Here is a 27,437-nt window from a genome sequence, read left to right as displayed (position 1 = left end):
AAAACCTGGGAGGTTTGATTAAAACCACCTTGCCTCCCTAAACACTCAGACACACACCTCACCTTCAGTATGGGAAGCACCAACTACAGACACAAACTTAGTGCACCAATTGGACCTCCACAAGATTCAGACCCCCAATCACCACAAGGAAAATGTTGGGAGAACTGGCTTGAGGGGGAAAGGTGGCTTGCAGATGCCACAGGCTTGTTAAGTTAGAGAAAGTGTATGCAGCATGCTTTAGATATGACAAATTAGAGATAAGTGTTTTAATAATCCTACATATCCTAAACAACAAAAAAAAACTCTATCAAGTAAAGCAAATGCAGAGGCCAAAAAAAGAAAAAAAGAAAAAAACCAGAAAATTTTAAAGCATATGATAAAAACAGACAATATGGATAACCCAAATCCAAAAACCCAAATCAAAAGATCAGAGGAGACACAATACCTGGAGCAATTAATCAAAGAACTAAAGACAAAAAATGAGAGCATGGCACAGGCTATAAAGGACATGAAGAAGACCTTAGAAGAGCATAAAGAAGAAATTGGAAGAGTAAATTAAAAAAAAAAAGGATGGTCTTATGGAAATAAAGGAATCTGTTGACCAAATTAAAAAGATTCTGGATATTCATTGTTCAAGACTAGAGGAAGTTGAACAATGAATCAACAAGCTCAAGGACAATGGAAGAGAAAATTAAAGAAAAAAGAAAGAATGGGAAAAAATAAAAAAAGTCAAAATTGACCTCAGGAATATGATGCATAATATAAAACATCCACATATAATACTCATTGTTCCAGAAGGGGAAGAGAAGGGTAAAGGTCTAGGAAGAGTATTCAAAGAAATTGTTGGGGAAAACTTCCCAAACCTTCTAAACAACATATATACAGAACTCATAAAGGCCCGCCAAACTCCAAATAGAATGAATCCAAATATACCAACCTGAAGAAAAGTTCTATTAAGATTCTAAATTACTGAAGAGAAGGAGCAAGTTCTGAAAGAAGCAAGAGAAAAGCAATTCTCTGTTTAGAAAGGAAATGGGATAAGACTAAGTAGTGACTACTCAGAAGCCACCATGGAGGTGAGACAGCAGTGGCATGACATATTTAAAATTCTGAGAGAGAAAAATTGCCAAGAATTCTTTATCCAGCAAATCTCTCCTTCAAATTTGAAGGAGAGCTTAAATTTGTCACAGACAAACAAATGCTGAGAGAATTTGCTAAATGGAGGCCTGTCCTGCTTGAGATACTAAAGGGAGACCTACCAACAGAGAAACAAACAAAAGAGGGAGAGAGATGGAGAATCATTCAGTACTAAAGAGATTCAGTAATGGTAGGTTAAAGGACATTAAGAGAGACAGGGAAAAATACATCTGAAAAACATAAACCAAAGGATGGCATGGCTGATTCAAGAAATCCCTTCACAGTAGTGTTGAATGGAAATGGACTAAACTACCCATTAAAAGACAAAGATTGGCAAAATGGATAAAACAAATATGAACCATCAATATGTTGCTTACAAGAGACATATCTTAGACACAGGGACACAAAGAAACTGAAAGTGAAACAATGAAAAAATATTTCATGCAAGCTACAGCCAAAAGAAAGCAGGAGTAACAATATTCATCTCAGATAAAATAGATTTTAAATGCAAGGATGTTATGAGAGACAAAGGCCACTACATACTAATAAAAGTGGCAATTGAGCAAGAAGAAATAACAATCATAAATGTTTATGCACCCAATGAAGGTGCCACAAAATACATGAGACAAACATTGCAAAACTAAAGGGAGCAATAGATTTTTCCACAATAATTGTGGGAGAATTCAACATATCACTCTCTCCTATAGATAGATCAATGAGACAAAGACCAATAAGGAAATTGAAAACCTAAAGAATCTGATAAATGAATTGGATTTAACAGACATATAGAGGACATTACATCCCAAATCACCAGGAAAGATATTCTTATCCAATACTTACAGAACTTTCTCCAGAATAGATGATATGCTCAGACATAAAACAAGCATCAATGAATTTTAAAAAATTGAAATTATTCAAAGTACATTATCTGACCACAATGGAATACAATGTGAAGCCAATACCCATCAATGACTTAGAAAATTCACAAATACCTGGAGGTTAAACAACACACTCCTAAACAATCAGTGGGTTAAAGAAGAAATAGCAAGAGAAATGGCTAAATATATAGACACGAATGAAAATGAGAACACAATATATCAAAAGCTATGGGATGCAGCACAAGCAGTACTGAGGGGGAAATTTATAGCACTAAATGCATACTTCAAAAAGGAAGAAAGAGCTAAAATCAAAGAAATAATAGAGCAACTGAAGAAGCTAGAAAATGAACAGCAAACTAAACCTCAACCAAGAAGAAAAGAAATAACAAGGATTAATGCAGAATGAATGACATAGAGAACAAAAAAAACAATAGAGAGAATAAATCACAAAAAAGTTGATTCTTTGAGAAGTTCAAAAAGATTGACAAGTCCCTAGGCAGACTGAAAAATCATAAAGAGAGGAACCATATAAACAAAACAATCAATGAGAAAGGTGACATTACTGCAGATCCAAAGAAATTAAAAAATTTTGAGGATACTATGAACAATGGTACACCAACAAAAAGGATAATATAAAGGAAATGGACAATTTCACAGAAAAATATGAACAACCTAGACTGACCAGAGAAAAAATAGAAGACCTCAACAAACCTATCAGAGCAAAATGATCCAATCAGTCATCAAAAATCTTCCCACAAGTAAATGTCCAGGACCAGATGGCTTCACAGAAGAATTCTATGAAACTTTCCAAAAATAACTGACAGCAATCTTAAACTCTTTCAAAACTTTGAAGAAAATGGACCACTATATAACACTTTTTATGAAGCTAACACCAGTCTAATATCACAATCATGCAAGGAAGCTTCAAAAAAGGAAAACTACAGGCCAATCTCTCTAATGAATATAGATGTGAAACTCTCAAAAAAATTCTTGCAAATCAAATCCAAAGACACATTAAAAAATCATACACCATGATCAAGTGAGGTTAATTCCAGGCCTGCAATGATGGTTCAACATAAGAAAATCAATCAACATGTTACAAAACATTAACAAATCAAAAGAGAAAATCAAATGGTCTGATCAATACATGCTGAAAAAGCATTCAACAAAATCCAACATGCCTTTTTGATAAAATCACTTCAAAATGTAGGAATTGTAGGAAATTTCCTCAATATGATAAAGTACATATATGAAAAAAACACAACCTGCATATATACAATGGTGAGAGTCTTAAAGTCTACCCTGTAAGATCAGGAATGAGACAAGGATACCTGCTGTCACCACTGTTATTGAATACTGTGCTAGATATGCTAGCCAGGGCAATCTGGGAAGACAAAGAAGTAAAAAGCATCCAAACTGGAAAGGAAGAAGTAAAACTGTCATTATTTGCAGATGATATGATCTTATATCTGGAAAACCCTGAGAAACTGATGATACAGCTACTAGAGCTAATAAATTTAGCAAAGTAGTGGGATACAAGATTAACACACATAAGTCAGTAATGAACTAGAAATGAATGAAATGAAGACACTCAAGAAAAAGATACCATTTTCATAGCAACTGAAAAATCAAATACCTAGGAATGAACTTTACTAAAGATGTAAAAAGATGTATACAAAGTAAACTACATAACTCTACTAAAAGAAATAGGAAGCGATCTTAAAAGATGGAAAAAATGTTCCATGTTCATGGATTGGAAGGCTAAATGTCAATAAGATGTCAATTCTACCCAAATTAATCTACAGATTCAATGAAATCCCAACCAAAATTCCACAACCTATTTGAAGTCTTGGAAAAGCTAGTTATCAAATTTACTTGAAAAGGGAAGATGCATCAAATTGCTAAAAACACTGAAAAAAAGAAAAACAAAGTGGGAGGACTTATACTCCCTGACTTTGAAGCTTATTATAAAGCCACAGTAGTCAAAACAGACTGGTACTGGCACAAAGATGGATAGATTGATCAATGAAATCCAACTGAGGATTCAGAGCTACACCCCAGAATTATGGCCAACTGATTTTTGATAAGACCCCCAAAGCCACTGAACTGGTACATAACAGCCTTTTCAACAAATGGGGCTGGAAGATATGGATATCCATATCCAAAAGAATGAAAGAGGACCCCTACCTCACACCCTATACAAAAATTAACTCAAAGTGGATCAAAAACTTCAGTATAAAAAGCAGTACTATAAAACTCTTAGAAGGTAATGTAGGGAGACATCTTCAAGACCTTGTATTAAGAGGTCACTTCCTAGACCTTACACATAATGCACAAGCAACAAAGGAAAAAATGGATAAATGGGAACTCCTCAAACTTAGAAGTTTCTCTACCTCAAGGGAATTTGTCAAAAATGATGAAGAGGCAGCCAACTCTATGGGAAAAAAAATGTTTGGAAACCATATATCTGACAAAAGTCTAATATCTTGCATATATAAAGAAAGTCTACAACTGAATGACAATAGTACAATTGTAAAGTGAGTAAAAGATGTGAAGAGACAGTTCTCTGAAGAGGAAATACAAACGTCCAAGAAACACATGAAGAGAAGTTCAGCTTCACTAGCTATTAGAGAGGTGCAAATTAAGACCACAATGAGTTACCATCTTGCACCAATTAAAATGGCTATCATTAAACAAACAGCAAACTACAAATAATGGAGAGGATATGGAGAAATTGCAACTCATTCATTGCTAGTGGGATTGTATAATGTTTCAGGACTCTAGAAGACAGTCTGGCAGTTCCTTAGAAAACTAGATATAGAGTTACCCTTTGATCCAGCAATTGCACTTCTCAGTATATACCCGGAAGATCTGAAAGCAGTGACACAAACAGATATCTGCATGCCAATGATCATCACAGAATTATTCTTAATTGCCAACAGATGGAAACAACCAAAATGTCCTTCAACAGATGAGTGGATAAATAAAATGTGGTATATACACACAATGGTATACTGTGTGGCAGTAGAAGGAATGATGTCTTGAAACATATGGCAATGTGGATGAACCTTGAAGACATAATGCTGAGTGAAACAACCTAGGCACAAAAAGGGAAATATTATATACTACCAGTAATGTGGAGATTGAAAAATGTAAAATAAATGGTTTGTAATGTAGAATGTAGTGGACCTAGTGATAGAGAGCAATTAGTGAAGGGGTAACAATAACACAGTAAGAACAGATAAGATATTGTGGGTAAATTTAACTTTTTGGGAATTCCCAGGAATGGATAAGCTTTGTTAATTTCTGGTGTTGTAGGAACAAGTTCACAGAAATGTTACTATATTAGGTTTCTTTCTTAGGGTAATGTAGGTACATGTTGGAAGTAAAGTAGTTATATTAGGTTAGTAGTCTTTTTCTTATTCCCTTGTTGTGGTTTGTTTGAAATGTTCTCTCATTGTAAGAATTTTTTTAATTTTTTTGAAATAGCTAATAGTTAACTTTTTTAAAAAATGAAAAAAAATATGCAGTGCCCCCCCTGAGGAACTGATGAAGAATGCAGGGGCATTTGGCTTCCCCACATCTATGGTTGCTGATGTGCTCACAGATATTGGGGACAGGTGGTTTGATGGGCTGAGCTCTCTATCACTGGACTTGCCCTTGGGAAAACTGTTACTGCAAAGGAAAGGCTAGTCCTGCTTATAATTGAGTCTAAGTGTCTCCTGCTGAATGACTCTTGGTTGCTCAGATGTGGCCCTTTCTCTAGCTAAGCCAACTTGGCAAGTGAAAGCACTGCTCTCTCCTCTACATGGGATCAGACACCCAGGGGTGTAAATCTCCTTGGCAACATGGAATATGACTCCAAGGGAGAAATCTAGACCTGGCACTTCCAGATGGAGATAATCTTCTTGACTGAAAGAGGGATGTGAAATGAAATGGAATAAGTTTCAGTGGCTGAGAGATTCCAAAAGGAGCCAAGAGTTCATGTTGCTGGGCACTCTTATGCACAATGTAGATAACCCTTTTTAGGTTCTAATGAATTGAAATAGCTAGCAGTAAATACTTGAAACTATCAAACTACAACCCAGAAGCATTGAATCTTGAAGATGATTGTGTAACAATGTAGATAATGAGGGGTGATGGTGTGATTGGGGAAGGCTTGTGGATCACACTCCCCTTTGTCCAATGTATGGATGGCTGAGTAGAAAAATTGGGCAAAAAAAACACATACCCAGTGTTCTTTATTACCTTTTTTTGTTATTTTCACTTTCATTTTTATTCTTATTACTTTTTTGTGTGGTAATAAAAATGTTCAAAAATTAATTTTGGTAATGGATGCACAACTACATGATGGAACTGTGAACAATTGTACACTTTGTATGACTGCATGATATGTGCAAATATCTCAATAAAATTGAATTAAAAGTGACTCAGCAGAGAGGTCCACCTTTTAGTTGCATGAATATTTTGAATAAAATGCAAATGAGGCCTCATTAAATTGCATATACACCTGCTATTATCCTACATTTCCTGCTGAGAGTGATTGCCTTGAAGATGGCAGAAAAAATAATACAAAGAGAGAAACTGTATATTTCTAATATTGGCAGATTTATTAATATTAAAATTATTTTATAACACTCATTGAAATCTAAATGTGATTTGGAATATAATGGATTCTTCCTTATCCAATTAATAATATTTAGATAGGGTATCCTGATGAATATTGTTTAAATTGAGCATGTTAAACTTTGCTCAATAAAGTAATCAAAAACATTGATATATATTCATTTCCTTGAGGTTACTGTAAAATACTTGATTGTAATTGGACATTATTTCTGAAAGATATTGATTTTAATTTCATCAATATTGTTCCCCTCAAAAGTGAAAATTTCCCTCAGTTAATAAAACAATCGTACCAAACACCTATCACTTACCTTCACTGCTTCAGTTGATACCTAGTTGGAAAGGCAAAGACTTCACTTGGAATTTATTACAAATTATTACAGATTTTTATTAGTCCTAAAATCATAATTATATCCAGCAAATTAATACTATCTACTATTTAATATATATAGCATTCTGACAATAATTGTTCCCCAACAGCATTATATATCCTTTTTTAAATAAAGAATATCAAATTTCAAGCATTCCTTATCATAAACTCAACCATTTCCATGTGCTTTCTGTGAAGCATATAACTCAGGGAAAAAAACATATATTTTTCAATTTAAATTATCACTTTCCCAATACTTAATTTCCATTAAATTCATATGAATATATGTGGTATGAGTGAAGAAACAAAGAAAGCATTGCAGCATAACAAAGGTCACAGCTAAAGATTCACTCATTTAGGAACACAATAAATGACAGATGTAATGTGTTATATGTAGTTTCAATTATATATACTTTTCAGTTAATATTATTTGGATAGTTGGAGATTCATATAGGATAAAATCAATTTCACTCCTACCTCTCACCATGCACAATTGATGTAGTATAATGACTAAGTATAAAACTCAAAACTTATCACTTTGGAAGCTAACATTTCATAATGTCTTCAGAATACCAACCTAGATAAGTGTTTTTCAGGAAAGAAATAAAGCAAAGTCCAATAAGGAAGATTAATAAATTTGATTATATTAGAATTGGGAATTTCTGTCCCTCATAGGATATAGAAAAAACAATATTTTATGAAACCAACTTTGGAAATGTGTCTGTAACAAATAATTCACACAGGAATTTTACAGAGAGGATTCAAGATTATCATTAAACTACATTAAAACTTAAAAAGTTATACATATATATAGGCATATGTATGCATATATACATATACATACACTAAGCACATTAGACTTATTTGAAATATCTATCAATAGAAATTCTTAACGAAGAAGTTAAGCTGCAAGAACTCTCAAAGATTAATGATGACTTTCAATTTGAACAAACTGTTTAGAATATAATGTGGCATACTATTAATTGGGTTAAGCTCTGTTATACTTGAGTGAGCCCACAAATTCAGTGTAGATCTACTTATTCATGATGTCTGTCCCTTTTCTCTGAGCTACAGATCTTCACAATAGAACCCAAACTGATGAAGAACCATCACCCAAAAGTAAAAGAGAATACAGACAGTGGCCAAGAATATTACAGCCCTTTAGTCTACACTTTTCCTTCTTTTGTCATTATATTGTATGAGTTAGGTATATGGCCAAACTTAACACTAATGGATTACTTGTATACTATCTTCTTATAGGAAAGAGAACTAACATGTTAATAATTCAATCTACCTCAAGCATACTATATTAAAGTTAAAATTTTGCAAAGACACAAAATAGGCATGCATTATGAATGTGTGACAATTTTTTCTATTGTAGGCCAATGAGGTTAAGGATCATAAAGTAATGTAGAATTTAAAATTAAAAAGTGGGTAAGCTTTTTTGTTTTTTTTTTGTTTTTTTTTTTTTTTTTTGGCTTTTATAAAAAGGGGGTTTATTTCACTACACAGTTACAGTCTTAAGGCCATAAAGTGTCCAAGGTAACACATCAGTAATCAGGTACTTTCACTGGAGGATGGCAAATGGCATCCAGAAAACCTCTGTTAGCTGGGAAGGCATGTGGCTGGTGTCTGCTCCAAAGTTCTGGTTTCAAAACGGCTTCTCCCAGGACATTCCTCTCTAGCAAGCTTGCTCCTCTTCAAATAACATCACTCACAGCTGCACTCCGTTCAGTCTCTTTGAGTCAGCATGTTTTATATGGCTCCACTGATCAAGACCCACCCTGAATGGGTGGGGTCACACCTCCATGGGAGTATCCCACCAAAGTCACCACCCACAGCTGGGTGAGGCACATTCCAAGCAAATCTAACCAGCACCAAAATTTCTGTCCCACAAGACCACAAAGATAATGGCATTTGGGGGACACAATACATTCAAACTGGCACATTCCACCCCCTGGACCCCAAAATGACAATATCTTTCCAAATACAAAATACATTCATTCCATCACAATATCACAAAAAAACTTAAATCATTTCAGTAACAAAAGTTAAGTACAAAATCCCGTCAAAATCAATTATAGGCGTGGCCAGTCCTAAGGCAAAATTTTTCTCTAGCTGTGGATCTGTGAACTTAGAACAAGTTATGTGTTCCCAATATACAAAGGAGAGACATTCATAGGATAAACATTTCCATTGCCATAAGGAGAAAGAGTAAGGAAAACAGGGTTAACAGGACTAAAACAGTTCCTAAAACCTGCAGGACAAGCTCCATTAGATTTCAAAGTCTGAGAGTCATTTACAGAACAACTTTGCATCCTTGGGGCTTGAGAGAATGGGAGTCTAACCCTTCCTAAGGGCCTTTGTGGCAGCCTTTCCTCTCCAAATGCTTAGGTGAGTGCTCCAACATTTCTACAAATTGGGGAGACCACCTTCTTGGCCCCACCCTCCTCAAACATTGGGGCAGCTCCCGGATTCCCTTCCATCTCCCGGGCACACGCTCAACCCCTTCAGAACAGTGTGGTGGCAGCCAGGCTCTCCCCAATTCCCTGGAAATGTGCTCCAACCTCTTTGGGACCTGAGGTGGCAAAACTCTTCCAGAGCATCGAGGTGGAATGCCCACCCTTGACCTCTGGGGCAAACTCACCCTTTCCATGCATGTGGGCTGCTCCGCTCTCCCAGCCTGAGACCTCCTGACTCCAGACCTCAACCTCCATGGCTCTGTCTTTGAAGAGATTTTTCCTTTAATTTTTTCCTTGTCTGTCTCCTCCAGTCCAGACCGGCAATGGCTCTGTCTATAAAGATCTCACAAAAATTCTGTTGGCTTTGCATGAAGCATGCAGGGGTCAAAGCCATCAGACAATAGGACTTTCCACAAATCCTTTCTGGATAATTCCATCTCCAATCTTGGCTTGTACTGAAATGGCAGCTGGGTTCCATGTTTGGTTATGTCCTCATGTTGGGCTGTAGCTTCTGGGATTCCACCCCCTGGAAGCTCATAATTTTCCAAGCCATCAGCTTCTGATTTCTTTGAACCCAAGAGTTCAGTTCTAAGTTTATCTCTCTCCACTTGTATTTTACTATAAGCTGCAAGGAGAAGCCAGGATACATCCTCCACACATAGTCTGGAGATCTCCTCAGCTAAGTATTCCAGGTTGTTGCTTTCAAATTCTTCCTTCCATCTGACACCAGGGCTCAATTTTGCCAAATTCTGTGCCACTTTAAAACAAGGATCGCCTTTCTTCCAGTTTACAACAACACATTCATCATTTCTGCTCAAGTCCTCATCAGAAGTATCTTTAGACTCCATATTTCCACAAACAGTCTCTTTAAAGCAGTTTTGGCCTTTTCTATCAAGCTCCTCACAATTCTTCCAGAATCTTCCCCATATCCATTTGAAAAGCCGTTCCAACATGTTTGGTATTTGCAAACTCAGCAGCAAAACACCCCACTCCTGGTACCAAAATCTGTTCTAGTTTGCTAATGCTGCAATGTTTATTTCACTACACAGTTACAGTCTTAAGGCCATAAAGTGTCCAAGGTAACACATCAGTAATCAGGTACCTTCACTGGAGGATGGCAAATGGCATCTGGAAAACCTCTGTTAGCTGGGAAGGCACGTGGCTGGCATCTGCTCCAAAGTTCTGGTTTCAAAATGGCTTCTCCCAGGACATTCCTCTCTAGCAAGCTTGCTCCTTCTCAAATAACATCACTCACAGCTGCACTCCATGAAAAGTGGGTAAGTTTATGGAAAGGGAAATATCATTACTATTACATGTTCTATTAAACTGTGTAAAATTCCCTCATTCCATTTTTTTCCTTTCCAATAATTATAGTTTAGTTTTATTTTTCCCTATGTGAGAATAAGTTCAATGCCCTTATGTTTCTTAAATAAAATTGTGCTTCTTTAACTGCTCATATTTGAGAAGCAAATAAAATCATAGAAAAACATATGAGCATAAATAAAGAGCTACCCTCATGAACTGAATTTTACCAATCTTCTTCCTAAAAATGGGATTCTGTTCTTCTGGGTCTGACAAACTTAAACTCCAAAATTTCTTGTTCCTAAAAGGATGTGTGGGGGTGAAACTTTGGACACAGAATAAACTTTATCTGGTGCAAGTATAACAAGTTAATACAGGCAAGAATTGGAAAATAAGCATTTTTGAACAAATGTAAATGGTCTCTGTTCTGGCCTGTGGGTGCTAGTCTGTCATTGAGACCAAAGTAAACACCAGGAATGGAGTGAGACATATATATTATTATAGAAGCTTACAGGAGTGAAACAAAAGATCAGTCAAGCTGCTCTGGTGGTGGCCAATTCAGAGCTCAGTGTGAAAGTACACCACAATTAGGCAGGATTCAGCAAGGCCAGTTATAGAGGCTTGAAACAAATATTCCAGTTGGTATGAGATAAAGGGGTCTTGTAACATTTAGATTAGCTACATGCAAGGAAGGGAGTAACAATCTCAGTTCTGGGAATCAGTAGACGTTGGAAATATTTAGTTAATACAGGGGGGAGAACTGACCCTCTATGTGTTCCCTCCATTTGAGTGGGGCTGGTTACATTTTGATTAACTGCTCTGGGTAATGCAGGCTGCTGTGAGCTTTAGTTTCACAGAATTCTAAGAAAGGTCCCGGTTCTGGGATCCCACAATCTTGATATAGCAGCAGTAGGACCTGAATGTGAATCAAATGTCTGAAATCCAACCATAATTTGTCCAACTGCCTATTCAAGATTGAATAACATTTTCAGTAAGCATGTTCTTGTCATGTATCCTGGGAAATCTTTAAAAGAATTTTAATACAAGTAAATCCTTATTAACAGGACCTAACAGGAGAAATGTTTGATTGTATATAGGGCAAAAAATTTAAACACTAAACCCATTCAACTACACTATAAAAACAGTGAACCCCAAGTTAAACCATGAATGATAGTTTATAGCACAATTATAAAAATATGTTATCACTAATTGTAACAAGTATTCCACACCAATGCAAAGAGTTAAGAATAGCTTTGTTTATTGGAATCCTTTATTTCATGCATAATTGTTCTGTAAACCCACAGCTTCTCTAATAAAGAAAAAATACACTTATATTTTATCCTAAATGAAAACAGCATCAAAATACAACTCAATATGTACAAAACTTAAATCCTCAGTGATGAAGACAATGAGATGGTATTCATGAATTGATATTTATACAATTTAGAAGATAACAGGTCACAGTTGGTGTCAGATCAGCAGGAGAAGAAACCGTAGGTAATAATGAATATGGATATAGAAACAGAGGTTGATGTTTTGGACATCTTAAAATTCAGAGAAATGGTGCCTTTAGCTGAGAGAATGAACATGTAACATTGAGTCCTGCAATGCTGATTTAGACTTTGTTTAGGCTCCTCATATTAACACCAACAGTACTCAAGCCTTCAGCAATCTACATTTTGCAGGCTTAAAATATCTGAGGGGGTCTCTGGGCAGAACTTGTTAATTGAAACCTAGAAGAAAGTGTCTCCCTATGTGGATTGGTGGGGCAATCTCAAATTGTGGCAGCTCTCATCCTGCATATTGTTAAACAAAAGCTTGTCAACCATTTATCTACAATGTATGGAGATCCAATCAGCTCTCAGGGGGCCCATTCAAGGTTTTAAACAAACATCTCAAGACTGAAAAGCATTGGAATAAATACAAATTTTAAATAATAAAGAAGATAAACATTTTTAAATGAATGCAAATACATTGAGACAATTAAGAGGACAATGGGACAGTATAAAACCTTTAGTTAGTTTACTCTAAAGTACAAAGGATGACTTTGCATCTGTATTTGTTATCAGAAAATAAATCACAGTCTTAAAATTGCTAGAATGCTAAGGGTAATTATGTGTGTGTATTTACATAATTTTAAGCATTAAATATATCATGTAAGATAATTTTTAAAAAATGAAGATCATTTTCCATATTATGGAATTAAAACACATGTATGTGGGAAATATGCAAGCAATAAATGATCATCTTAATTTCAAAATAAAAGTGAACTTGGTGTCACAAAAACTATAAGAGAAAAAAACAAAAAATCCTTCAGGTGAGTAAAACTTAATTTTCTTGATTGACATATGGATTACTGACCTAATCCATACCCATGGAGGGTACATTAATTAAAATACACATTTAGAAATACCAGTATATGGCTTCATAAATTCTTTTAATAAAATATCAAATTGCACAAAGAATATTAAAACAGGAAGAAATAGGACACTGTTTTTTCAGTTGCTGAATGTAGGCTGAAGTAAAATGAGTACTAATTGCTTAATGCAAAAAATTTTCTGGATAAAGATTCCAATGTAAAAAGGCAACCATCAGGGAAATTTAACATGTCTCATTCAACCATTTTTGAAGCAGACTGGAATGCCCCTGCATGACCCATCAGCCCAGAGCTTCCCTGGAGGCTAGCACACACTTGTGATGTGGTGCAGCCCTCCCTCAGCAGAGCTCCTGGAAGAGCACAGCAGGGAAGGGGAACCCACTTGGAAATCCCAGGGTACCTATGCCAATAACAAAGACTTGAAGGTCAGTGGCAGAGACGGTTGGTGGTGAGACTAAAATGAGGTCTTAGACTCTTGCAACAGCCTTGAATCTCTGGGAACACCTAGGAGGTTTGATTATTAAAGCTGCTCCCCCTCCCTAACCCCTCAGACACACAGACCTAATTCAGGGCAGACAGCACCAACACACCCAAATTTACTGCACCAGTTGAAACCCATGGGAATCAGATCCCCATGAACCACAGGGACAATGTTGGGGAAAACTGACTTGAAGAGAATAGGTGACTCACAGATGCCATCTGCTGGTTAGTTAGAGAAAGTATACACCACTAAGCTGCAGTTCTGACAAAGTACAGATCAAGTAAAGCAAATGCCAAGAGGCCAAAAACAACAGAAAATCTTAAAGCATATGATAAAACCAGATGATATGGAGAACCCAAACCCAACACCCAAATTAAAAGATCAGAAGACACACAGTACTTGGCACAATTAATCAAAGAACTACAGACAGGCAGGAAGAGCATGGCACAGGATATAAAGGACATGAAGAAGAGCATGGCCCAGGATATAAAGTGCATAAAGAAGACCCCAGAAGAGCATAAAGAAGAAATTGCAAGACTAAATAAAAAAATAGAAGGTCTTATGGAAAATAAAGAAACTATAGGCCAAATTAAGACTCTGGATACTCATAATACAAGACTAGAGGAAGCTGAACAACAACTGAGCCTTCTTGAGGACCACAGAACAGAAAATGAAAGAACAAAAGAAAGAATGGGGAAAAAAATTAAAAAAAATGAAATGGATCTCAAGGATATGATATATTAAAAAAAAATCCAAATTTAAGACTTATTGGTGTCCCAGAGGGGAAGAGAAGGGTAAAGCTCCAGAAAGAGTATTCAAAGAAACTGGGGAAACCTTCCCAAAACGTCTACACAATATAAATATACAAAGCATAAATGCTCAGCAAATTCCAAATAGAATAATTCCAAATAAACCCACTCCAAGACATATTCTGATCAGACTGTCAAATACTGAAGAGAAATAGCAAGTTCCCAAAGCAGCAAGAGAGAAGCAATTCACCACATACAAAGGAAACAACATAAGATTAAGTAGTAACTACTCAGAGCCACCATGGAGGTTAGAAGGCAGTGGCATGACATATTTAAAATTCTGAGAGAAAAATTTCCAACCAAGAATACTTTATCCACCAAAACTCTCCTTCCAATTTGAGGGAGAGCTTAAATTTTTCACAAACAAATGCTGAGAGATTTTGCTAATAAAAGTCCTGCCCTACTTCAGATACTAAAGGGAGCCCTACTGACAGAGAAACAAAGAAAGGAGAGAGACATATAGAGAATTTTAGCAAGCATATATAGAGTATTCATCTCAGGTCACCAGGACACACATTCTTCTCTAGTGATCATGGATCTTTTTCCAGAATGGACCATATGCTGGGACATAAAAACAAGCCTCAATAAATTAAAAAAAAAATGAATTTGTTCAAAGCACATTCTCTGACAACCATGGAATACAAATGGAAGTCAATAACCATCAGTGACTTGGAGAATTCACAAAAAACCTGGAGGGTAAAAATGAGGGGGAGATGAAAACATTCCCAGATAATCAAAAGTTGAGGGACTTCATCACCGCTAGATCAGTCCTATAAGAAATGCTAAAAGGAATTGTGTAGGCTGAAAGAAAGGGACACTAAACAATTGACTGAAACTACATGGAGAAATAAAAATTTCCAGTAAAGATCACATGGTAAATGTAAATACCAATACTACTTCATTTTTGATTTGTAACTCCACTATTTACTTCCTACATGGTCTAAAATACATAAACTGTAATGATAAATCAGTGGTTTTGGACTCAAAGTAAAATATGTAATTTTTGACAAGAACTACATAAAGGTGGGGGAAAGATGGAGTATAAGAACATAGTTTTTTGTGTCATGTTGAAGTTAAGTTGGTATCAAAGAAAAAAAGATTGTTACAGATTTAAGATGATAAATCTAAGCCCCACAGTAAACACAAAGAAAATAACACAGAATATGACCATAGAGATGAAAAGTAGAGTATGGATTACAAGAAGTGGGGGATGGGGCAATGGGGAGTTAAGAAATGAGTGTAGGGTTTCTGTTTGGGTTGAAGAGAAACTTCTAGAAATGGATGGCAGGAAGGTGATAACATTGCAACATTCTAAATGTGATTAATCCCACTAAAGGAATGCTGGGGGGGGTGGAATGGGAAGATTTAAGCTGTATATATGTTTCCACAATTTAAAAAAAAAGACAGTCTAAATAGATGACAAATGCCAAGGATGATCCTGGATGGGATCTGAGGATGGAGGAGAGGCGGCTTAAAGGTACACATATGGGACATAAGAAAAAAAAAAGGAAATATAGAATGTAAGCTTGGTATCATTGTTGAATTTCTTGAACTTCTTAGCTGCACTTAATGGGATTGCATAAAAGAATATTCTTGTCCATGGGAAAGGTATATGTGAATTATATTGTTTGTTCAAAGACATGTGCAGCTTGCTCTCATATGTTCAGAGGACAGAGCAATAGATGATGGATGATAGGGAGGAAGGGAGGGAAAGAAAGAAATTGGGGTGTGACAGGATGTTAAAGGTCATGGATCAGGGTATTGGGGAAGGGGGGTTCGGGTATGATGGAGATCTATGTATGGGGTTTGTACTGTTTTTGCAACTGTTCCTGTAAGTTTGAATTTATATCAAAATAAAATTTATTAAAAAAATGCAACCTTCATGAAATTCAATTCTCAGGTTTAAATGACTAATTAATATAATCCCCAGAATGCTGGTTCAGCCTGTGAGAATCAGAATAATATAACTCTTTCCACATGAAGAGGAAAAATTTTCATATCTTTTTTGGTGGGAAAAGTGTATCATATAATATAAGCAATATCTGATATTCTGAAAGCAAAATCAAATTCCATTTGTAGCCACATCTCACTCTGTAGGTCAAAATTAGAGATACCTAAAGAGATGTCAACCCACTCCAATAAAACTGTCAGTTTACCCAACAGGAGCACATCTTATTCAGCACTGGACAGAACCATATTATACTCACAAAGAGAAGAGTCAGAGCAAGGTCAACTTCACTAGTGGGAATCAGGTCTCCATTCACAGCAGGTCCCAAACCCTGGCCAATGAAGGGAGCTAATTTCAGCATAGCCCCCCTCTGAGTTTTTGTGTCTTTCTTGAGGAACATGGCCCCCCCCCTTAGGTCTGGGCCCCACATTTCCCTCTTTTGTAAAGTCAGGTTTCCCCCCTGATTTCATGGCATTTCTCCTATTTGTGTCTCACTTCTGCTCCCCCTTCTTCTCCACCTCTTCCACTTGAATCTAAAATAGAGGAATTGCCAAAGTTACAAGATAAACTGTACATTCCCCTATTGGCCAGAGCTCACATACCTTACATTTCCAAGATGATGTGTAACATCCTGATTGGTAGAAAGCCCAATATAAAGAAATCTCCCCTCCTGATTTCATGGCTTTCCCACAAAGCAGTGCCTTTCTGCTGGTTGTGGCCATCCTGGGGCTTCTCTCAATAAACCTTTTATTGTTGCCAGGCATTTGGCCTTGTCACCCATCTTTCTAAACAAACTACCTTACATTTGGTCCAGAAACATGGGAATGTGAGGCAACACCTACCTTTGCCATTTAAACATCAACACCAACCTCTTATCCAGACTAGGGATAAGCCATCTACTTATGCCCTGAATTTCTCTTCCATGCTGCACTTAAAAAATCCTAAGATGAGATAGAGAATGGGAGGTGGAAATATCCCCTCATCCTGGTTCTTTCCAGGAATAATTCTCTTCTTTGGATCTCAAGAGTGACTCATGAGGATGCCTATATTGTTCACCTCATGTCCACTGAACTTAAAAGGTTATTCTTATCCTCAGGCTCCCCTCAGCCCTCCTTATGAGCAACACATCCTCCATCCCACCATGGGACACCCCCATAGGTTGCCTTGTAAATGCATGTGGTCAATGTTGTCTGGCCCAATACAAATTAAACAATATCTCTAAGTTGCCTGAAAATGGGACCTTTGATTCCTAAATTCTCACTAAACTTGACAGATTCTGTCAGCAGAATGGCAAATGAAATGAAGTTCTATATGTCCAAGTTAACTTTCACAGAAGCCACAGACCCTCCTTCTGCTCCTCCTGCTCTACCTTCCAGATCTGAATTCTTCAATCCCCCCTTCCAAAGAAATCCTCTTCTCTAAGCCCCTCACCTGTTTCAAGCCCTCTTAAAAACTCCTCAGCCTACCCCCCCCCCTTGCAAGAAGTGTCTGCACAACAGGGGCTCATCAGCATCCCTGTTCAATTCTCTCTTTCTGGCCTTTACCAAATTAAGAAATGCCTAGGCTTGTACCCTACTGACCCTACTCAATTTCTTAAAAAAGTTCAGTAACTTAGTGTGTCCTATTACCTTACCTGGTGAGATCTCCATTTCATTCTCTCTACCTGCCTCACCCCCAAGGAGAAGGAACAAGTATGGCTAGCAGCTCAGACTCATGCAGACAGGATAAATAGACAGGACACCAATAATAGCTCCATTAAAGATACCACAGTGCCTCAAGAGGGGCCTGATTGGAATTATCACGATGGATACCTAGCAGTTTCACAACCTTATAACAACTTGCCTCACTAAGAGACTGCAGATGGCCATACATAAAGCAGTTAATTATAATGAACTGAGAAAACAAAACTCCCAACAGAATAATGAAAGCACAGCAGATTTTCTGGCTAGACTCCAAAAAGCCCTACCATGATATAATATCCTTAACCCAGACTAATAAAAAAATTTAATTGATGTAACCTATAAGGCCTTTAACAATAGAAATGTAAAAAGCCCAGCAGGAAACCAAACCACCAAAGGGAGCTAATTGATCTGGCCTTTAAGAAATTTCCCAAAGGAAAACACCACTGGAAGCCTGTTTTAAATGCAGACAGCCAGGGCACTGGCCAAGTAATTCTCAAATCCCCAACTCTCCTCCCAGGGCCATGCCCTCTCTATAAGCATGAGGGTCATTGGAAGCCTTACTGCCCCTGGGCCCCTCAAGGCATGGGAATATCAGTTACTTCCTCAACTAAATCCCCTAACTTCAGTCTCTCAGAGCTCTTGGGACTAGCAGCAGAAGACTGAAGGGACCAGGGAACCCCACAAGGCCCTCTAATGATCTCTCACACAAAACTTCAGGTAACTCAGTAGCAGGCAAGCCACACACAGGGAACACTTACTCTGCTATCCCTAAATATAAAGGGCCAACAAACAAATCTTCCCATTTGCTGGGAAGACCAGAAAGTGCAAGGGAATATTAAGACTTCTCAGAACCTCTGCTAACCATATCCCAGGCAAAACAGAGCTGGTCTACATCCCCTACAAGGGGAACCAGCCCTGTTTAAGTTGAGAAATATGAATAACCCAATGTTTAAAGCAGTGCTCTAAAACCCACAAAGATCTTGCTGGCCAGTGAAAAATGGAATAACACTTGGAGCCAGCAGACCTGTTTTACATGAACACAAAGACCTTACTGTGGTGCCCAGTGCCTAACCCAAGAGGCAGGTTGCTGTGGGCACAGTTTTGGGGAGAGACTGCAGGGCAGAGCAAATCTGACATGTGGACAGGAAGAAAGACATATAGGCAGGGAAATACCCAGAATAACAAAAGCCGAAAGTTCTGATCAGTTAATCAGAAGCTATGTTAGAGTTCTAGAATAAGTTAAACTGTATGCCAAAGAAAAGATAAAGAAAAAAATACCAACCAGAAAACCCTAGGTAAAAGTGTGGAAACAACTTCTGGAATGAACTAATCAAGGAAATCAGATGCCTAGAAAAAATAATTATGAGTCACACTAAGAAAAATGTAGCTATGGCCATAAAAGAACAAACTAACACTTCAAATGAGATACAGGAGTTGAAACAACTAATGAAAGATGTTCAAATGAACATAATCAATCAATTCAAAACACAAATCAATGAGTAGAGGGAACATATGGCAAAAGAGATGAAGGAAATAAAGAAGACATTGGTGACTGAAACTGGTACTGTGGACCATAACTTTCTTGGAGGTTACCAATGTGACTATTTGTTGATGCATGCTTTGAAAGTTGTAATGTTTTGCATGTATGTTGTGTTATGCAGTGAGGAGGTAGCTGAAACTGTGGAAATGTAACCCATACCATTCATTTAACTTTGCTCTCTAACTGCTTGATGAAATGCACTTGAAAAGTTGTCAATTCTACAATAAAGAAGGATTAAAAATTAATAATGAAAAGGTAATATTGGGCAAACATAAGGAAGAAATAGGAAGTTTGAAAAAACAAAGGCAGAATTTTGGTAATGAAATGCACAATAGAAGAGATGAAAAGCACAATGGAGACATATAACAGCAGATTTCAAGAGGCAGAAGAAAAGATCAGTAAACCAGAGGACATGTCATCTGAAATCCTATCCATAAAGGAACTGAGAGGGAAAAGAATGGAAAAATATGAGCAGGGTCTCAGGGAATTGAATTAAAACATGAAGTGCATGAATATATATGTGTCATGGGCATCCCAGAAGGAGAGGAGAAGAGAAAAGGAAGAGAAAGAATAATGGAGTCAATATTCACTGAACATTTCTAATGCTTTTTGAAAGACATAAAATCACAGATCCAAGAAGCATTGCAGAATGACCCAAAGAGAATAGACATTAATAGAACTACTCCAAGACACTAACCAGATTGTCAAATGACAAAGACCCAGAGATTCTAAAAGTAGCAAAAGAAAAGCAACCTATCGCATGCAAGGGAAGCTTGATAAGGCTATGTACAGATTTCTAAGCAGAAATCATGGAGGTGAGAAGTGGTGATATGATATATTTAAGATACTGAAAGAGAAACACTGCCAGTCAAGAATTCCATATCTGGCAAAACTGTCCTTCAAAAGTAAGAGAGGGTTGAAAATATTTTCAGGCAGACACTGAAAGAGATTGTCAAAAAAGAGACTTGCTTTACAAGAAATTCTAAAGGGATTGCTACAGGCTGATAGGAAAGTACAAAAGAGAGATATGCAGAAGAGAGAAGAAATGAATGCTATCAGGAAGAGTAAAAGGACAGGGAGAAAAAAAGTTATGACATATAAAATCCAAAACACAAATTGGTAGAAGAAAGTACTGCCCTTACAGTAATAACAGTAAATGTTAATGGATTAAACTACACAATAAAAAGACATGCACTGGCAGAACAGATTAAAAAACAGAACCAATATACATGTGGTCTATAAGAAACTCACTTTAGACACAAGAACAAAAATTGGATGAAAGTGAAAGGTTTGAAGAAGAAGACATTTCATGCAAACAACCAGAAAAAAAGCAGGAGTAGCTATATTAAAATCAGACAAGTTAGACTTCAAAAGTAAAACAATTAAAAGTGACCAAAAAGGACACTATATATTAATAAAAGGGTCAATTTATCAAGAAAACATAACAATCATAAATATTTATACACCTAGCCAGAGTACCCCAAAATGTATGAGGAAAACTCAGAACACTGAAAGGAGTAGATACCTCTACAATAATAGTTGGAGAATTCAATACACTGCTCTCATCAATGGACAGAACATCTAGACAGAGGATCAATAAGGAAACAGAGATGTTGAGTTGTACAATTAAGAAACAATCACAATAGCAGAGAAACCAGTTTTTCACGGAAGGGCTCTCATCCTCTAGATTTGCATATGTGCCTGATTCTGTTTGAGCCCTGCCCTTCTCAGTATTATGTTGACTGAAACCCCAAAAATCTCTGTTTTTATTTTTGTGGGTTTTTTTTTTTTTTTTCTGTTTTTGCTAGCCCTGTCTCCTCTCTGCCAGGATGGCTGCTCCCAGATTCTCTGGTGTCTGCTCTCAGTTTGTCTATGGTTGGAGTTTTTGTTCAGGTGTCTGAGTTTGTTAGTGTTGCAACTGCTGTTCTCCCTTTTGGTTCCCAGCACCAATGGCCCCTCCTTCTTTGGGACTGTATCTTGCAGGGAGGGGCATGGAACCCCTGGCTGGGAGAACTTACAGATTTCACTGATCTCAGCTGCTCCACATGTTTGTGAGTGCTGTATGATGTATTTCCAATTCAATTTCCTCTGCAATGTCTGGTCCACACAGTTCCTGATTTTCTACCAACTGCCCTGGTGGATTAACTAAAACCCACACCTCACCACTCTGCCATCTTGCCTCATCTGCTTCCATTGTATTTTGATTATTGTGGCTTTGTAACATGATTTAAGATCAGGAAGTGTGAATTCTCCAAGTTTATTCCTATTTTCCAAGATAGAAATTATTTATTTTGTTACCCTTAACCTTCCAAATAATATTTATGATTGGCTTTTCCATTTCTGAAAAGAGTATTGTGGGAATTTTGATTGACATTGAATTCATAAATTGCTTCAGGTAAAATGGACATCTTAATGACTGGTTTAGATTGTAAAAGCCACTGAAATGCATTATATCATAAATAGGTTAACATTTACTATGTGGATTTTTTAACTTGCAAGCTTACAGTTCTATGTCTGAGAAAAATGTCTAAATCAAGAAGTCATAAAGTTAATACCTTCTCTCTGAAAACAGGCTAACAGCTGTCCTGTACTACTCTGTCAGATGGCAAGGCACATGGTGGCATCTTCTGGTCTCTTCCTTCTCTTCCATGTTTCATTCCTTCTAGCTTCTGGCTACAGTGGCTTCCTCTGTTTCTGCGGCTTTCTTTCCCAGTGTTGTGTCTTTATTCTTTGTGTTACATCCTTTTATAAAGGACTCCAGTAAGACAATAAAGAACCACATGGATCATGCCTCATCTGAAATAATCCAACCAAAAGGGCCCATCCACAACAGGTTTACACCTACAGTAATGGATTAGCTTTAAGGACATGATTTTCTGGGGCCATTCAACTTCAAGCTACTACAACAATAGTCTTCCAAATTCATGAACATTGAATATCCTTCAATTTATTTATGACTTTTTTGATTTCATTTAACAGTGTTCTGTAGTTGTCTGTGTACAAGTAATTTGCACACTTGGTTAGATTTATCCTAGATATTTGATACTTTGGGTGGCTATTGTGAGTGGAATTTTTTCTTGATTTCTCTTAGGATTGTCCATTCCTTGTTTATATAAACACTATGGACTTTTGGGTGTAGATCTTGTACCCTGCCACTTTTTTGAACTCATTTATTAGCTTTCACGTTTTTGCTGTGTAGTTTTCAGGACTTTCTGTACATAGGATTATGTCATCTTTAAATAGAGAGAATTTCACTCCTTCATCTGCAATTGGATGACTTTTATCAGTTTTGCTTGCTTAGTTGCTTAAACAAGAATTCCACTACAATGTTGAACTACAGCAATGAGAGTAGACATCCTTGTTTGTTCCTGATATTAGGTGGAAATTTTTCAGTCTTTTATCAATAAGTAGAAAATTATCTGTAGAATTTTCATATATGTCCTTTGTTATGATAAGGAAGATTCCTTCTATTCCTAGTATTCTAAGTGCTTTTATCAAGAAAGAATGCTGGATTTTGTCAAATGACTTTTTGGCATCTGTCAAGATGGTCATTTCTTTTCTCTTCATTGTGTTAATGTGGTGGATCACACTAATTGAGTTTTTATGTTGAACCAACCTTGCCTACCAGGGATAAATACCAACTGATAATGGTGTATGATTTTTTTAATATGCTGTTAGATTTAGTTTCCTAGTATTTTTTTTAGGATTATTGCATCTATATTCATAGTATATTGTTCTAGAATTTTTCATTTCTTTTGGTATCTTTATCTAGTTTTGTTATGAATGTAATGCTGACCTTGTAGAAAAAATTATGGAGTCTTCAATGCTTTACAAATTGTTTTGAAAAGTTTGAGTAGAAAGAGAATTGTCTTCTAGGAATTTTTGTTAGAATTTGCCTGTGAATCCATTTGGTTCTGGACTTTTCTTTGTTGGCAGGTATTCTAGTTTGCTAATGCTGCTGGAATGCAAAACACCAGAAGTGGATTGGCTTTTATAAAAGAAGGTTTATTTGGTTACAAAGTTACAGTCTTAAGGCTATGAAGTTTCCAAGGTAAGTCATCAACAATTGGGTACCTTCACTGGAGGATGGCCAGTGGTGTCTGGAAAACCTCTGTAGCTGGGAAGGCATGTGGCTGGCATCTGCTCCAAAGTTCTGGTTTCAAAATTGCTTTCTCCCAGGACATTCCTCTCTAGGCTGTAGTTCCTCAAAAATATCACTTTTAGTTGCTCTCGGGGCATTTGTCCTCTCTTAGCTTCTTCAGAGCAAAAGTCTGCTTTCAAAGGCCATGTCCAAAATGTCTCTGTAAGCTGAAGCTCCTCTCAGTTCCAGTGCATTCCTCAAAATGCCCCTCTTGGCTGTAGCAAGCTCACTCCTGTCTGAGCTTATATACTGCTCGAGTAATGGAGGCCCACACTGAATGGGTGGGGCCATGCCTCCAAAGAACTTATCTCATCAGAGTTATCACCTACAGTTGGGTGGGTCACATCTCCATGGAAACACTCAAAGGGTTCCATTCTAATCAGCACTTAAATGTCTGCCCCACCCACAAGATTCCATCAAAGAACATGGCTTTTTCTGGGAGACATAATACATTCAAACTGGCACAGCAGATTTTTGATTATTGATTCAATCCATTTACTAGCAATTGGTTTCTTGAGATCTTCTATTTCTTTTTGAGTCAATATCTTTAGTTTGCATGTTTTGAATAATTTGTCCAATTCATTGAGGTTGTCTAACTTATTGGCGTACCTTTGTTCATACTTTCATCTTATAGTCTTTTTTTTTCAGCATGGTAAGTAGTACTGTTCCTCTTTTAATTTCTGATTTGCTTTATTTGTATCTTTTCTATTTTTTTTCTTTCTCATTCTAGGTAAAGTTTTGACAATTTTATTCATCTTTACAAAGAATCAACTTTTGGTTTTGTTGCTTCTATTGCTTTTTTGTTTTGATGCTATTTTCTATTTCATTTTCCTCCTCTGCAGTCTTTGTTATTGCCATCCTTCTGCTCACTTTGGGATTTGTTTACCTCAAAAAATTTCCTCATATCACTTGTGAATTCCTTTTTTACCTTATGATTGTTTAAGTGCATGTTATTTAATTTCCATATGTTTGTTTATTTACCATTTCTATTTCTGTTGTTGATTTCTAGCTTCATTCCATTGTTGTCAGAAAAATATACATTGTATGGTTTCAATATTTTATTAATATATTGAAATATGCTTTGTGATGTAAAAATATGGTCCATCCAGGAGAATGATTCATGCATACTTGAGAATAATTTATATTATTTTCCCTGGGTTTTTTTTTTTTTTTTTTTTTGCAAAGTGTTCTATATGTGTCTGTTAATTCCAGTTTGTTTAGACTGTCATTCAAGTTTGTATTTCATTATTGATTGTCTGACTAGGTACACTGTACATTATGGATAATGGTGAATTAAAATCTCCTACTATTAGTATAGAACTGTCAAATTCTCCCTTCAAATCTATCACTGTTTGCTTTATATATTTTGGGGCTCTGTTGTTAGGTGCAATTATATTTATAATTGCTGCATCTTCTTCTTGAATTGACCCCTTTATTACTTTGTAATAACTGTCTTTGACCCTCATGATTCTTTATGACTTAAAGTATATTTTATCTGACATTACTGCAGCTATCCCAGATCTCTTTTTTGTTACTTATTGCATGGCATATATTTTTCCATCAATACTCTTCCAATCTACTTGTGTCTTTGAATATAAGTAAATCTCTTATAACCAGTATATAATTGGGTCCTGGTTTTCATCCATTCTACCAATCTCTGTCTTTTGACTAGATAGTTTAATACATTTAAATTTAAAGCCACTACTGATAATACCAGACTCTCTTCTGCCATATCAATACTTAGCATATTTGTGTCTTATAACATTTGTGTCCCCCAATTCTTTCATTAATGCCTATATTTTTATTTATTTTCTGTGATTTACCATTGTATAGTTAGGGTTCTCTAGGAAATAGAATCAACAGCAGATATCTAAATATATGATTTTATAAAAGTGTCTCGCACAACTGTGGAGATGCAGGAGTCCAAATTCCATACAGCAGGCAACAAAATGGCAACTCTGATGAAGACCTTCAGTGAACTCCTCAGGAAACCCTTTGCTGGCTAGCCAAAGAAGAAGTGAAGGTCCTCTATCTTGCCTAAAAGTCTTCAACTGATTGTATTAAATCCATCTGATTTAATTCTCTCATTGTAGAAGATGTGCTGTACATTAATGTAATCAGTCACAGATGCAGACAACTATCTGATGATTTAATAAACCAGCCTGTTGGTTTATTAACCATCCACAAATGTCCTTGCAGGAATTGTTAGGCCAGTGTTTGTGTGACCATACACCTGGGCACCATCACCTGGCCAAGTTGACACATGAACCTAACCAGCACTGTCCTCTCATTGTCAACTTGGCAGTTATACACATCAACTTAAGCCATACTTTATTTCTAACTAGAGAACAAAAACAGACATATATTTCACCTAACAGTACTCTGCTGTCCTACATACAACCGGAAATGTACTAAATCTCTCCAGAATAGGGTGCAAGTCTTTGGGTGATATTAACTATGAAAATTGATTTCCTTTAACATAAATACTGAAAAATGAACAATACAGCTTATGTCATATGATAAGGGGATAAGACAGAGAAGAAAGCAAAGATATTTGCTTTAAAGATAAATAAAAGTATACTCATAACCAAACAAGGAGGGAATATTCATGCCATCATTGTCTTCATTTCTGTAACTGGTCATATGGTCATAGTTCATATTTATCACTGCCTTCTTCCACTACCCATTCAATGTTCCCTTTACCTCCAGCAAGCACTTCAGCTGCCTGTGGTTCTTTGCCTGGTGGAGTGACCCAAACCTTCATTACTGAAATTTCTTGACCATTTGGTATTACTGCCTGGATTGGGTTGTTTCAGTTTTCCATTGACATTAATCATAGGGCATGGTAGTAGTAACAGATGCCCTAGGGGATCTCCTGTGTTCCAGGAAATCTCTTCTTTACCACCAATGTATAGTTGCAGTGCTATTTCCCCTTGATAGTCAGGATCATTTACCCCAGCCTGTACAGTAATTGATTTCCTTGCCTGTTGATTCAGAGGCACAAGAAGCCAAAGTGGCCAAGAGGTAGTCTTAACTTCCAGTTCAATGGAATTATTGTTGTGTTTCCTGGTGGAAGCACTCATCCTTTTGGAACTAAGACTTGTAGACAAGCAGAGCATAAGCTTGTATGGACAGGATGCAAAAATTATCTTAGTGGATCACTAAGAGTGATGGTAAGTAGTGCCACTCCTGTTTCCACCCCTTGATTTCTGGACCCATGAAAACTGGATATGGGAGAAATAGCACCATAGACCAGATGTTGATTCAGAACATCCAAAATCTCCTGGAGAATGCTGACCCAGCCCTGCAAGTATGGCTACCTAGTTGGAATTGTAATTGAGTCTTCAACAGGCCATTCCCCCATTCTATCAGCCAAGCTGCCTCTGGATGATGGGGATCCTGGTAAGACCAGAGAATTCCATTAACATGTGCCCATTCCCTGGCTTCATTTGCTGTGAAGTGGTTTACTTGTTCAGAAGCAATACTGTGTGGGATACCATGTTTGAGGATAAGGCATTCTGTAAGTCCAAGGATGGTAGTTTTGACAGAAACATTTCATGCAAGGAAGGCAAACCCATATTTGGTGTATGTGTCTATTCCAGTAAGAACATATCACTGCCCAGTCCATGATGGAAATGGTCCAATGTAATCAACTAGCCCCAAGGTAGTAGGCTGATCACATCTGTG

Source organism: Choloepus didactylus, chromosome 26 (assembly GCF_015220235.1).
Source record: "Choloepus didactylus isolate mChoDid1 chromosome 26, mChoDid1.pri, whole genome shotgun sequence".
In the NCBI taxonomy this organism is placed as follows: Eukaryota; Metazoa; Chordata; class Mammalia; order Pilosa; family Megalonychidae; genus Choloepus; species Choloepus didactylus.
The sequence above is the reverse complement of the archived record's forward strand: the minus strand, read 5'-3'. Positions refer to the sequence as shown.